General features: G+C 42.1%; 1 long non-coding RNA gene across 1 annotated transcript; it reads right to left on the bottom strand.

Annotated features, from left to right (window-relative positions):
- Positions 1 to 1,161: 1,161 nt before the first annotated feature.
- On the bottom strand, positions 1,162 to 11,569 carry LOC128314396 (uncharacterized). Its single transcript, XR_008295993.1, has 3 exons — positions 11,290 to 11,569; positions 4,740 to 4,939; positions 1,162 to 2,470 (listed from the first exon to the last, which is right to left on the bottom strand). It is a non-coding gene; the product is annotated as an uncharacterized LOC128314396 (long non-coding RNA).
- Between the last annotated feature and the right edge of the window lie 1,149 nt (positions 11,570 to 12,718).

Genomic DNA, 12,718 nt, shown 5'->3' with positions numbered 1-12,718 from the left:
TGCATTTTTTGCAGGTGGTGGCAAAAGCCTGTGTTGGGACATGCCTTACGGCTATAACCATCCCACCACCTCCTCAGTAAATTTTATGATTCTAAAAGTAAAGGGGGAAAGAATTTCCCTACAAGCAAGAGAGAGAGAGACAGAGACAGCAAGAGACCTGCGCATCAGGCATCTGGAGGTAAGGTGGGAATTCCAAACAGTGAGGAGGTGAGTTCAGAAGCCCAGAGGCCAGTGAATAGGGGGTATATGTGCAGCAGGGGTTGAGGGACAGAAAGTAATATTAGCACAATCCATTTTGAGCAGGGGTAGGTGATATCAACTAGGGCAAGCACTAGAAGATACTGGGGTGGCAAGAAGAGCAGAGTCTGGGGCCCAACTATATGTAAAACAAACTTCCATGTCCTTTTCATAACTCTCTTTGAATGCCTGGAGAAATACAATGAACTCCTGCTATTCAGCAGAAGATTATCAATATTATGGATGTAGGGTCTAATGATTACAGGGATCTGACTTAGGACCCATAAGGTGGTGAGCTTGGTGGGCATTAAGAAATTTCCTAAGGTTGGGGCACCTGGGTGGCTCAGTCGGTTGGGCGTCCAACTTCGGCTCAGGTCATGATCTCACAATCCGTGAGTTCGAGCCCCGTGTCGGGCTCTGTGCTGATGGGTCGGAGCCTGGAACCTGCTTCGGATTCTGTGTCTCCCCCTCTCTCTGCCCCTCCCCTGCTCATGCTCTGTCTCTCTCTGTCTCAAAAATAAATAAAAACACTGAAAAAAAAATTTTATATGGTTAACATATACATATAGACACATAAATGAATATATATGTATATTATCTGCATATTGTCTATAATAAAAATGGCACAGCTTTATATATGAGCCTCATCTGTAACAAAGGCTAGGGGCACCTGGGTGGCTCAGTGGGTTGAGCACGTGACTTCAGCTCAGGTCATGATCTCATAGTACATGTGTTTGAGCCCATACTGGTCTCTCTGCAGTCAGTACAGAGCCCACTTCAGCCTCTGTCTCCCTCTCCGCCCCTCCCCGCTAGTGTTTTCTCTCTCTCTCTCTCTCTCTCTCTCTCTCTCTCTCTCTCTCAAAATAAATAAATAAATAAATGATAAAATAAAATAATAAACATTATGAAAAAAATAAAACAAAGACTAATGTTTGCTTTACAACTAAAAAACTCAACTCTGAGAAGTGATAAGACGTGTGCATAACTATCAAGTGTATTATGTTTCTCTTAAGAATAAACCACATCCAAGAGGCAACCAAATGCATGTATTTCTTGAGTGGAAAATGGTAGTGATACCTTTCTTCTGGAAGCTTTCAGGTGCTATGTTTTCATAGTTAATACCAAACTGAAATATTGCGATGGAGAATCTTGGTTTGGCTCTTCCCAGCCCCTCTGGCCCCTCAGCGATATGGCTTTAGGCCACCGCTCTGTCAAATAGTTCCCACCATATGGTGCTAACAAAACACTGCTACTTCCATTCTCAATGAAGTGGCTACAAAGAACTGACAAACTGCTAAAAGCCTAAATAGCTAACAGTTCATTAACTCTGTGTCGTATTTGGGTCATGCACACGAACTCCTGGGTTCTCTTCACGGTCCCAGTCAGGAGATCTGAGGGCCACTAATTGTTCCCACGGGGCGGCTTTCGGGCTACAATGTCACCATGCACCAGCGAGCGCCGGGCATCTGTCGTCTGCGGCGTCGCCCCTTTGTAATTGGGTCCATCTTGAGGAAAGCTGCGAAGCTCTGGCTACAGATCCCCCCTTCCCTTTTGGTGAGATAACCAGCTCATTAAATCTCAATGTGAAGGGCATTTTATTACGAAGAGTCAAATCCAAAGATTTACTTGCCCATTTGTCACCTGCTTCCCCCTCCTGCTTATTCCTTTGTATTCGTTAATGGCCTTTCTCGAAGTTATATAATCCTGTCACGGGTATAAAAATATCACTCCAAGGCGGCTCATTTGGCCTAAATCATTCAGCCGTTAGCGATGACAGGGCGGGTGTATGAACCACACTGGAGGCATGAGGACAGCTGTCCCCAACTCTACTCGTTGTCATCAGGCTAAGAAACGCGGAGGTTTTAATAAGATCATAAAGTAGAGTGACATGGACTGGGATGATGGGTAGTTTTCATTTGCATGCCGAATGCCCGGGATAATAAATTAGAGCAATTGAGCAGAAATGGGCAATTTGATTATTCAACATTTTTCACCACCGGCCCAAGCAGCTGGCCCAGGAGCGGTTGTGTTGACTTTTCTCCCCAGCGCAGCAGGCTGGCGGGGCCCAGGTGAGGGCAGAGCTGTCACTGTCTCCAACCCAGGCTCTGGGAGCCAGACCCGGGCTTGGCGGGTGTGAACTGATGACCCAGAGGAGGAAGGCTTCATGTGTCTTTGCAGCCGAGGTGGCCGAGAGGGGGGCTGGCCGACTTTCTTTTACTGCAACAGGCCCACGCTGATGGAGAGAACACCGGTGCAAAGCACCCTGAATGCAGCAATTTACATTCCTGCCAGAGGGGCTCTCAGTCAGCAGGGTTTTCCTGCAGAAACTCGAATATAGTGTGAGACTGGTCTTTAATTGATTCACTCCGGCCAGGGAGCTCCAGGCCAACTCTTCCACAGTGTTACCAAACTATATATATCATATAATATATTATATATAAATATATATTATTTGATGTATATGTTAATTCTATATATTCTATAAATTATATATTAAATAAATATATAAAATATATCATATTTATAGACTTGTTTAATATTATATTATAATATTTAATAATTTATATAATATATAAAATTATAAATATATTTATAACATATGAAATATATAATATGTATTATATATATAAATTATAAACCTTGTGTATAAATTGATTAGATAGGGCAGAAACATAAGTAATTATGAAATTTTATGTTTACTATGACACAGGATCATCTGAGCCGCTATAAAATTCTTACTGTTCATTTGGGCTTCATGCTCTTTTTTTTTTTAATTGATATTTCATTAAAAATAACTTTCAATGGAAGCTTTTTGTTAAGAAGAAGGTGGATGATGAAGTTTATCAGCATTGATGAATGCAGAATGACTTCCTTACAGATTCTCATAGGCGCCTTTAAAGCAGTTTAAAGTTATGTTCAGAGCTACCCCATGGCTTTATGCGTACCTGATTGATAGCCTTCTGTTTAGACATCTTGTTTTCTTCATACCGCAGTATCTTACAGTAAAACTAGGTGTTAGACATCATGTGGCTCGACTGCTCTTGAAAAAAAGCCTTTTGGTTTTCTTGATTTGTCCCTTCATTAATGTTAGATACTTGGCCTCGCACCCTGGTGTCATGGAGGGGTCTCATACTTTTAACTTAAATAGTACAAGAACTCCAAATTGTTCAGCACTAAAATTGATTTTGATGTCACAACATAAAAAACTTACCAGTTCAACCACTGAGACTCTATTGATGTATAACAGAGGATTATTACCATTCTTCAGTGCCTTTTAGGGTGGGGTATTAGTGTGTATATATATAGACATTTGTGTGCATGTTTATGTATGCACACATTTGTACATAAACACATACACACACATTTGCATTTACATGAAAGTTCATTTTGCTTTTGAATTAGCTTAGTGAAGAAACTACTCACCCATCCAGTGACCATGCAAACACATTTGGAACTACTCTTCACAGATATTTTCATAGTTATATTAGAAAAATTAGTATTATTACTTTAAGTTAGATAGCATCCTATATTAACCAAATATCTGCTTCCTGTTTTTCTCCTCTCCTTCTTTCTTTTTGTTAGCTCTGCTTCCTTTTGCCGTCTCAGTTCCTCTGTCAGCAGCCTAGAGAGAATCACAAAAAGGATATACCGGAGTGATACAAAACCCAAGAGTTTTGGGTTTCAGGCTGAGGGTCCTACCTGAGGCTGTGACACACAAAAGCTTACAGGGCAACAGCATAGTCAGGCTCACATTGGAATAGCAAAGGCATGGGCTCTGAAGTTCAGAGTCGAGTTCAAATCCTCATACAGGTACTTATAACAGTGTGACATTTGACTGGGTTGTCCTCTGGGCATTGCTTTTCTTATCTATAAATCAGGGCTACTCACTGAGTTACATCATGAGATTAGTTGTGAGGATTAATTATGTGTGACGCGCTTAAAATGGCCCAGCGTTCAGTATTTAGACCTCTTCTCCTCTGTCTACACTCACTCCCTTGGCGGTCTCATGGAGTCTCAGAGGACTTCAAATGTCTGTAATGTTGATGACTCCCCACTCTATTTCTCCAATACTGACCTCCCTCCTGAACTGCAGACTCATGTATCAAACTGTCTACCTGATGCCTCCTCTGGGATGTCTAACAGGCATCGAAACACATCTCCAACTGCACTCTGCACCCCCTGTCTCTTCATCAGCTCTTTTCTTCTCAGACCCCCCCTTCCCATTCCTTAGGCTGACGTCCTTGGAGGCACCCGGGACTCCTCACTTTCTCTCAAACTCCAGATCTAACTCATTTGTAGTCCTTTGGGGTCTAACTTCAAAATAATTCCCGAATGCAGTCATTCCTCACTATCTCCTCTGCTAACAATCAGCCTGACATAGCTGACATTTATAGACTACCCCGCCAAACAATAGGAAAGTGCACGTGCCCTTCAGTTGCTCCTGAAACATTTACCAAGATAGACCACATCCGGGACATAAAGCACATCTCAGCCATCATTACCTCATTCCCAAGGCGCTAGAGAGCTTCCATTCGCCCCCTCCGATCCACCATCTACCACGCTTTCTCTCTCGTCCTCTGGAGGCAAACTGGTGTGGGCAATTAGGCATCAACAAACCTTTTCTGCAAAGTAGATATTCAGGGCTTTGCAGTCCAGACGGTCTCCGTTGCAGATACTCAGTGCTGCTATGGTGTAGAAACAGCTGTAGATAATAAGAAAATGAAGGAGCACGATTCTGTTCCAATAAAACTTTCTTAACAAAAAACAGGCAATGGGCTGGATTCGGCCTGGGGGCCAACACCTGGACTCCATCAGGGTCTCGCTTGCCCTGTGGATCCTACAGGGTTTGGTCAGTGGGGGAACACTAGCCAGGAATGAGAGGGAGAGAGAATGTTGGCACACATATTCCACAGGCACCTGCAAGGTCACGGCAGCCTGGCTATGTCCCTCAACCAGCAGCTCGGCTTCCATTAAGCAGCCCACTCCATCGGGTACTCACTCTCTCTGGGTTTTTACGACAATTTTCCCCTCACCTTTTCAGCCTTTGGGGTGGTAACAGTAAATGCTCCATTCCTTACGGGTTCCCGGCATCCTGCCCGTTGTTTGGTAATAGTCCCTTTGCTAAACTGTTCCTCAAATTACCCACTTTAGTGTGCCAGTGTTTCAGCTGGGACCCTGACTGATACACTCAGATTATAGCAATAGCCTTGTGCCCACCCTCCCCCCACTCCCCAGTCTATTTTTAACACAGCAGCTAGAATGATCCTGCTAGGACTGGTAGTGCTGGGTCATGTCACTCATCTGCTCAAACTCGTGGCTGTGTATTTTCTCAGAGTAAATGCTAAAGTTCTTAACTCTGGTCTATAGGCTCTGCACATTTGCCTTCTACCACCCAATATGTCCCATTTCATTTATTTCTATTGCCCTGTCATGCCACTCCTGACTCATTAGCTTCCTCGCTGATGCTGGAACACATCAGGCTCACTCGTACCTCAGGGCCCTTGCACTGGCTACTCCCCCACTGCCAGAAATGTTCTCCCGAATACCTGCAGGACTTCCTCCCCACCACTTGGCTGACTCCCTGGAGTTTGCTCAAAAAACAGCGAGGACCTCATTTCACATTTTATATGGCCTCTCCTCCTCCACTCCTGGCTGCTTTTCCAGGTCTATTTTATTTTCTGGAACACTTACCAGTTTCTAACATACTCTACAACTTACTGATTGCTCGTTAATCTCTCTCCCCGCTCTAAGTAAGCTCCATGAGGGCAGGGATTTCTATGGCTTGCCGTCCATAGTGACATAGGCATTCAGTACAGACTTAATAAGTGACTTACTAAAATTAGGAAGTTTTAATAAATAAATAATTTGATAAATTAAAGTGATTTGTGGAAAGTACTCTGGATTTCTAGTTGGGAAGCCTGGTCTGGAATCCAAGTTCTGCTTAATTTGTCCGTCATTCCTTTCCTCCCTCTCTTTGTCGTTCCCTTCTTCTGAGAGCTGTTGAAATAAGTGTTTGTCTTTATAATTGTGCAGATACTAACAGAAACCTTTACTTAAAAAAAATCACACAGTATTCTTACCTCCTAAGCCTTTCAATGTTGATTTCAATAGCCAATGTTCCTTTCCAACCATTGTTCATGCATAGATATAATCTTAAAATGATAAGCATAACATAGGTACTGTTTCTGAATTTTATGTTTTCACTTAATTTTTCCATAATGAAAATGGCTCTCCCCCCACCCCTCCCAACTCCAGTTATTCTCCTTGAGAAAGAAATGAACAGCACATAAAATATGAAAAGAAAAATAAGAGATACTAAAATCTCACCACCTAAGATACCACTATCAGTATTATGTTAAATCATCCTTACGGGCATCTCTTCAGGCATTTGTATATGTGTGTATACACACACACACACACATACACCTATATATATATACACATATACATATACACATACATATACACACATACATACACACATATACACATATACCTACATGCATACTTATATACACATACATATATATACACATATACATACATACAGATACACACATATACATACATACATATATATACACATATACATACATATATACACACAAACGCATATATGTAAACATATACACACATGCATACATATATACACACATACCTACATACATATATACACACATATACATACATATATATACACACACATATACATACATATATATATATACACACATATATGCATACATATATATATTTAACAAAAAAAGGACAGCACTAATGCTATTTTTAGTCACTGAATCTATTAAAAAATAAATAACAATGCAGCATCTCTAACCAGGATATTAGAGGGATGTATAATATTTTATCCATAACTTTCCCCAGTTTGTTTCACTTTCAAGTTGTAATTTCAACGTTTGTTTGTTTTCCGAAGTTAAGCAGTGCGATCTCTCTCAAACTTGAGTATTTTGGATCATTTTAAAGTCAAAATAAGGTTATTGTAAACCCTGAGTACTGACTTTGGTTATTTTGTGAAAACGTTACTTAATATATACTAACATATAACCCAGTGCTTCCTATGTTTATAGTTCTCAAGTAAAACCAAAGCAAGTTTATAAATTAAATATAAAAACAACACTATAAAATCAATAAAATCCAAATTAATAACGTTAATATGATGCATGGTACTATTTTGATGACATTAAATTACTAATGTTTGGTTTAACGATTGAATGATACAGCCTCAAATTTGAGCCTATATTTAATTTCTCTCAGTATTTTTACTTCAATAATACAGAAAATGTTAATTTGTAATTGTGTTTTACAAATGAGTGTTAATACCTTTAAGGCATTGCTGGCTAGTTCAAGTTAATCATACCACCTACTTAATCAAAATTGCCGCCCATCAATTCATGATAGCAAATTTTAATGAAGTTTCATTCTGTAAAGTTGTTTTGTTCAATTAAAGATACTGGTAATCTTAGCATTGCTGCATTATTGAAGTCTGCTTTCAAATGGCCAATTTTCAGTAGGATTAGGAATGGCAATAGTAATCACTTAATTTTCACTGCAGCTTCCTATTACTGTGCTGATCCACCCAGAGACGGGCACCTTTGCAGGATGGTGACCAGCAATCTGCCTGTGGCCCTGACAGCTTTGGTCCCACTTTAGTTGTCTGAGGTTGCATGGCTTGGGGTGGCTCCATTTTCTTACTCCATTTCTCTAGTTAAATCACAGAAGGGGTGCCTGGGTGGCTCAGTTAAGCTTCTGACTTTGGCTCAAGTCAAGATCTCATGGTTTGTGAGTTCGAGCCCCACATTGGGCTCTCTGCTGTCAGTGCAGAGCTCACTTTGGATCCTCTGTCACCCCCCTCTGTCCCTCCCCCTACTCTCATGCACACACTCTCTGTCTCTCAAAAAAAAAAAAAAATTAAATCATGGTAAAATACTGATTTGTAAGGTGTTCCCCTGACATTATTTGGTTATCATTTGGATGAAATATACCCACAAACACAAACTCAGACTTTTAAATGATGTGGTTACTACATGGTTACATTTGGTTAAAAGATGGTCAAAGAGGGGCACCTGGGTGGCTCAGTAGGTTAAGCGTCCCGCTCGGCTCAGGTCATGATCTGAGACAGAGCCCTGCGTCAGGTTCTGTGCTGACAGCTCAGAGCCTGCAGCCTGCTTCAGATTCTGTGTCTCCCTCTCTCTCTGTCCCTCCCCTGCTTGCAGTCTGTCTCTATCTGAAAAAGAAATAGACATCAAAAATAAATAAATAAATAAATAAATAAATAAATAAATAAATAAGATGGTCAAAGTGATGGTAAAGGTGCTTATGTTTTTCGTATCGGGGACCACTATGACTAAGTACAATATGAGCACATTTTCTTAAAAGATCTCACTGGCCCGAGGGCATAGGAGTCTGCACTATAGATTGAGAAACATAGACATATGGGTTTCTACATGGTTCTGAGCTCAAATGATAGCTTCACAATGTATAAACTATGCAAACTTGGGCAGTTTACTTAACTTGTCTGCACCCCACTTTTTTTTAAGTTTGTTTATTTTGAGAGAGAGAGAGAGAGAGAGAGAGAGAGAGAGAGAGAGAGAGAGAGAGAATCCCAAGCAGGCTCCACAATCAGCGTGGAGGCCCCCCACCTGGGGTTTGATCTCACTAACTGTGGAATCATGACCTGAGCTGAAATCAAGAGTCGGACGCTTAACTGACTGAGCCGCCCAGATGCGCCATCATTTTCCCTATTTGTAAGATGATGATCATTGTCACCGGTCACATGAGAAGAATCAACGTTGGGGAGCTGTAGTGAGAGGATTTAATGAATTGTGACAGACCCCGTGTGCGGCCAGAGCACAGTGTTTGGGAACTCTTTGTTGCCCTTACAAACAGTACAGCTGATGGAGCCTCTAGCCCTGGGGAAAAAGCTTTAGCAGTTCATTTGAGGAGTTCCTAAATCATTGCACTGAGTGGGTGATTATAGACTTCATCACCAGCCAGATATTAAGACCCAGTTTTACAGCCACAACATTACATAATTTTTCAACAAGCAAGGGGATAATCATTTTACATGTGACCAGTCCCTGATCTAAAAGAAGCATTTTTCTTTTCTAAGGTTAAAACCCAAACTCAGTCCGGAGATGGCAGGCCAGTTAAATATGCATCTGAATTATGGGTTGCAATACTTTTAAGGAGCAGCGTTCAGGGAAGAGGAACTATAAGGCAATTAAAAAAACTTTTGTGGATGATTAAGTGTTTGAACAGCTTTTCCCATCTGATGGCAATAAAGATAAGAACTGAGGTTGATTTTGATGGCTTCCATCTAAAGAGTAGCTTTTTTTTTTTTTTAATTTTAGAGAGAGAGAGAATGCACACAAGTGAGTAGGGGAAGGGCAGAGAGAGAAGGGGAGAGTGAATCTTAAACTGGCTCTGTGTGGAGCCCAAGGTGGGGCTCAATCCCACCACTCTGGGATCATGATCTGACCCCAAATCAAGAGTCAGATGCTCAACTGACTGAACCACCCAGGTGCCCCTAAAGAGGAGCCTTTAACTCATTTTGTAGATATTTCTCCAGACTTATTGCTTCTTCTGGAACTCCATGGAGGAGAAGGTAGTGTACTGGAACAGAACATTCGTAGACACACAAGTGCGAGACATCCTCTATTACCAATATCTACCTACTGAGAGATAAAGCAAATCTTTTATTTTTATTTATTCACCTGTACACTATTTGAAGCATAGTGCACTTACTACCTTCCCGGACAACGTGCATTTTCTCATAGATCAAAGTTAGGTGAATAATTGCTTTATGCTGGGGTCCACTGTGATGCCTGGTAAGATTCACCTGTAGATGGGCCATGATAAGTTGAAGATCACATAGTGACCGGGACCTAACACTGAGCTCAGAAAAGAACCCGCTCTCCTTCCTTCATGACAACGCAGAGTTCGTTTTTGTCCGGAGTCGGTGCGGGGGATGAGCCAGTTTTTAAAAAACCTCTATCTAGTTGGTGGATTTAAAACAAACAAACAAACAAACAAACAGGCATATAAGGGAGCTGAATATAAGTGACCAGGGGAGGCTGGAAACCTAGAAATGACACTACTGTGTCACCCCCGAAGTAATGGGGGCCTCTAAGCCTGGTACCGACTGACAACAGCGTGCTGTAAGCCAGGGATTAGATCCAGTGCCAGAGCAAAGAAATATTCCTTTCTCTCCCCACTGGAGCCCTGGCCACCTTCCGTCATTATTTCCATTATCTCTTCTTCCATGAGGCCACCTGGCCACTGCCAAGCGTTTCTCAGCTGACACTGTTGATTGTGTTTATTCAAAGTCCTCTGCGGGTCTCGCTCTGCCTCGGCGTTCCCCCCACTGGGCTGTGTGGGGCTGTGGAGTTCTATAACTTTCCTTTCAACAGCTGGCAGCTACAAATTAACTTTTTGACTTCATTAGGCTAATATGCTGAATTATCCCTAATTTGGAGCACCTGAGGCACTCCCCGCCGCCTCCCTCTCCCCTCCAACCGCCTCCTCTCATCAATCAGGGGCCCAGTAGCAGGGAAGCAGCATATGGAGCCAAAGGCCAGCTTGGGCAAAGCCTACATGTGTTTTTCTACCCCGGCCGAAGAACAGAAAGGCCTAGACCTTTGCAATCACCACATCCTGCGGTCAGGGCTGGCGTGAATACAAGACACAGCTGCACTGCAGAAATAGTGAATGTGACCAGACAGGTCAATCATCCCCCTGCCTTTGGGGTATGCGCCAGTCCTCCAGCAAGTCCCATCCTGGATGGTGGGACTCAGAGCTGCCTTCAACGGCAGGGATAACTTATTATGATTGCCTCCGGCATTCCCAGAAGTCAGACTAAGCGGGAGAGCGTTCCCTTTTACCCCTCCCGTTTTCCCAGCAGTCAGAAGGCCGAACGCTTTTACCTTACACAATCAGTGAGACTTAGGGCAAAAAAACCCACAAAAAACAAAAAAAACAACCCAAGACCAACCCCGCCCTCCCCCGCCAAGTTTTATAGTCTTTCTCAAGTCATACCTGCATTTCCTGACAGGGGATCCTGGCTTGCTTCCTTCCAGCTGGATTTCCTTAAAGCCCCAAAATAGTTCAACACAGTCTATGAAGTTGAACAAAGATCTTCCCACTATCCTGTCAGGCTCAAGTGCCAATTTTCTTCCCAGAGAGTTTTCCCTAGAGGGCACTGAAGGAAAACCAGCACAAACAGAACTCTTAAAATCTCTTTCGGATCCATGGTGCACTGCTCCCTGCAGTTTTAGCGGATAAAAACTCTTTTCATCATATGGCTCTCCTGGAACCTTCCCTCCCTAAAAGCTTGGCCTGAGAATGAGGCTGGGGAGACGGAAAAAGGCAGATAAACAAGATTTGCTGGAACAAAAAAGCCAAAACATCCCTGACTTAAATCTTATAAGGGGAGTTACACTTTGTAAAAGCAATTCAGAGGCACTTTGTACATGGAGCAGTCATGGAAATAGTTTCTTAGAGATAGAATTGGAGCATAGGAAGGGAACGCCGATGCCCGGAATCTTAAATTGGATATTACTTGGTTTTACTCCCCTTAGGGTTTGTTTTCTGCAAGCTTTTGTTTTTATAGTTTATGGTTCAGGCAACCCTATGTCCTAATTTTCCTAGGACAATCCTTGTTTACACTTGTGATCCTAATGAACTTTTCAAAAGTGTCTTCTACTTTCAAGAATATTCCAATTGGAAAAATAAGTTACAGGGTCACCCTCTGACCTGTGAACTTCCCAGTGACCATTTGTCCGATCTCCCGACTCAAGATGATAGAGTGGATCGGCTGCTTTTTGAGAATTTAAATTAACGTCATGAGAGAAAAGGTAGCATTTCAAAACCCATTTCCTCTCTGTCACCTGTTCCTCCTCATACAGGGCAAAAAAGTGATCGAGAAGCCATGTGTTGGAAAGAGCATAGAATTTGGAATGGTAGGGGCTTGGGTTTTAATTCACCTGGTGGCACTTTGAACTTTGGTCAAGTAAGTTTAGCTCTGTACCTCATTGTCTTTGTCTAAAAGATGAAACTATATAAAAGATAACTGAAAGTGTTACATAGTGATGCTATGCTTATGGAACCAGCACAGAGGCTGGGAGAGGCAGCCCGAGCAGGCTGTAAGTAGATGCAGGTGGAACAGCCTCAGAGTAGCAGAAGAAAGGCTCGAGGTTTGGGTCAGATGATCTCCAGTTGAGTATTTCCTATGTAAGCAAATAGCTATGTAACCTTGGACAAGCCCGCCAATTTCCTTCCCTCAGTTTCATCTAGGTCTGGCCTAACTTGCACTTTCTTTCTTTTAGTGGTAAAATGAAGTAATGCTTATGAAAAACTTTATAAACTGTAAAGTTTGTATTGATATCAACTATCATTTCCTGATGCTGTTTTGGAAAATATTCTTATATGTTATGAGAAGGTGGTTCACGTTACAGTCTGAGCGCGG

This window comes from Acinonyx jubatus, chromosome B1 (assembly GCF_027475565.1).
Source record: "Acinonyx jubatus isolate Ajub_Pintada_27869175 chromosome B1, VMU_Ajub_asm_v1.0, whole genome shotgun sequence".
Taxonomy (NCBI): Eukaryota; Metazoa; Chordata; class Mammalia; order Carnivora; family Felidae; genus Acinonyx; species Acinonyx jubatus.
Note: the sequence above shows the minus strand (reverse complement) of the source record. Positions and strands in the feature narration are given on the sequence as shown.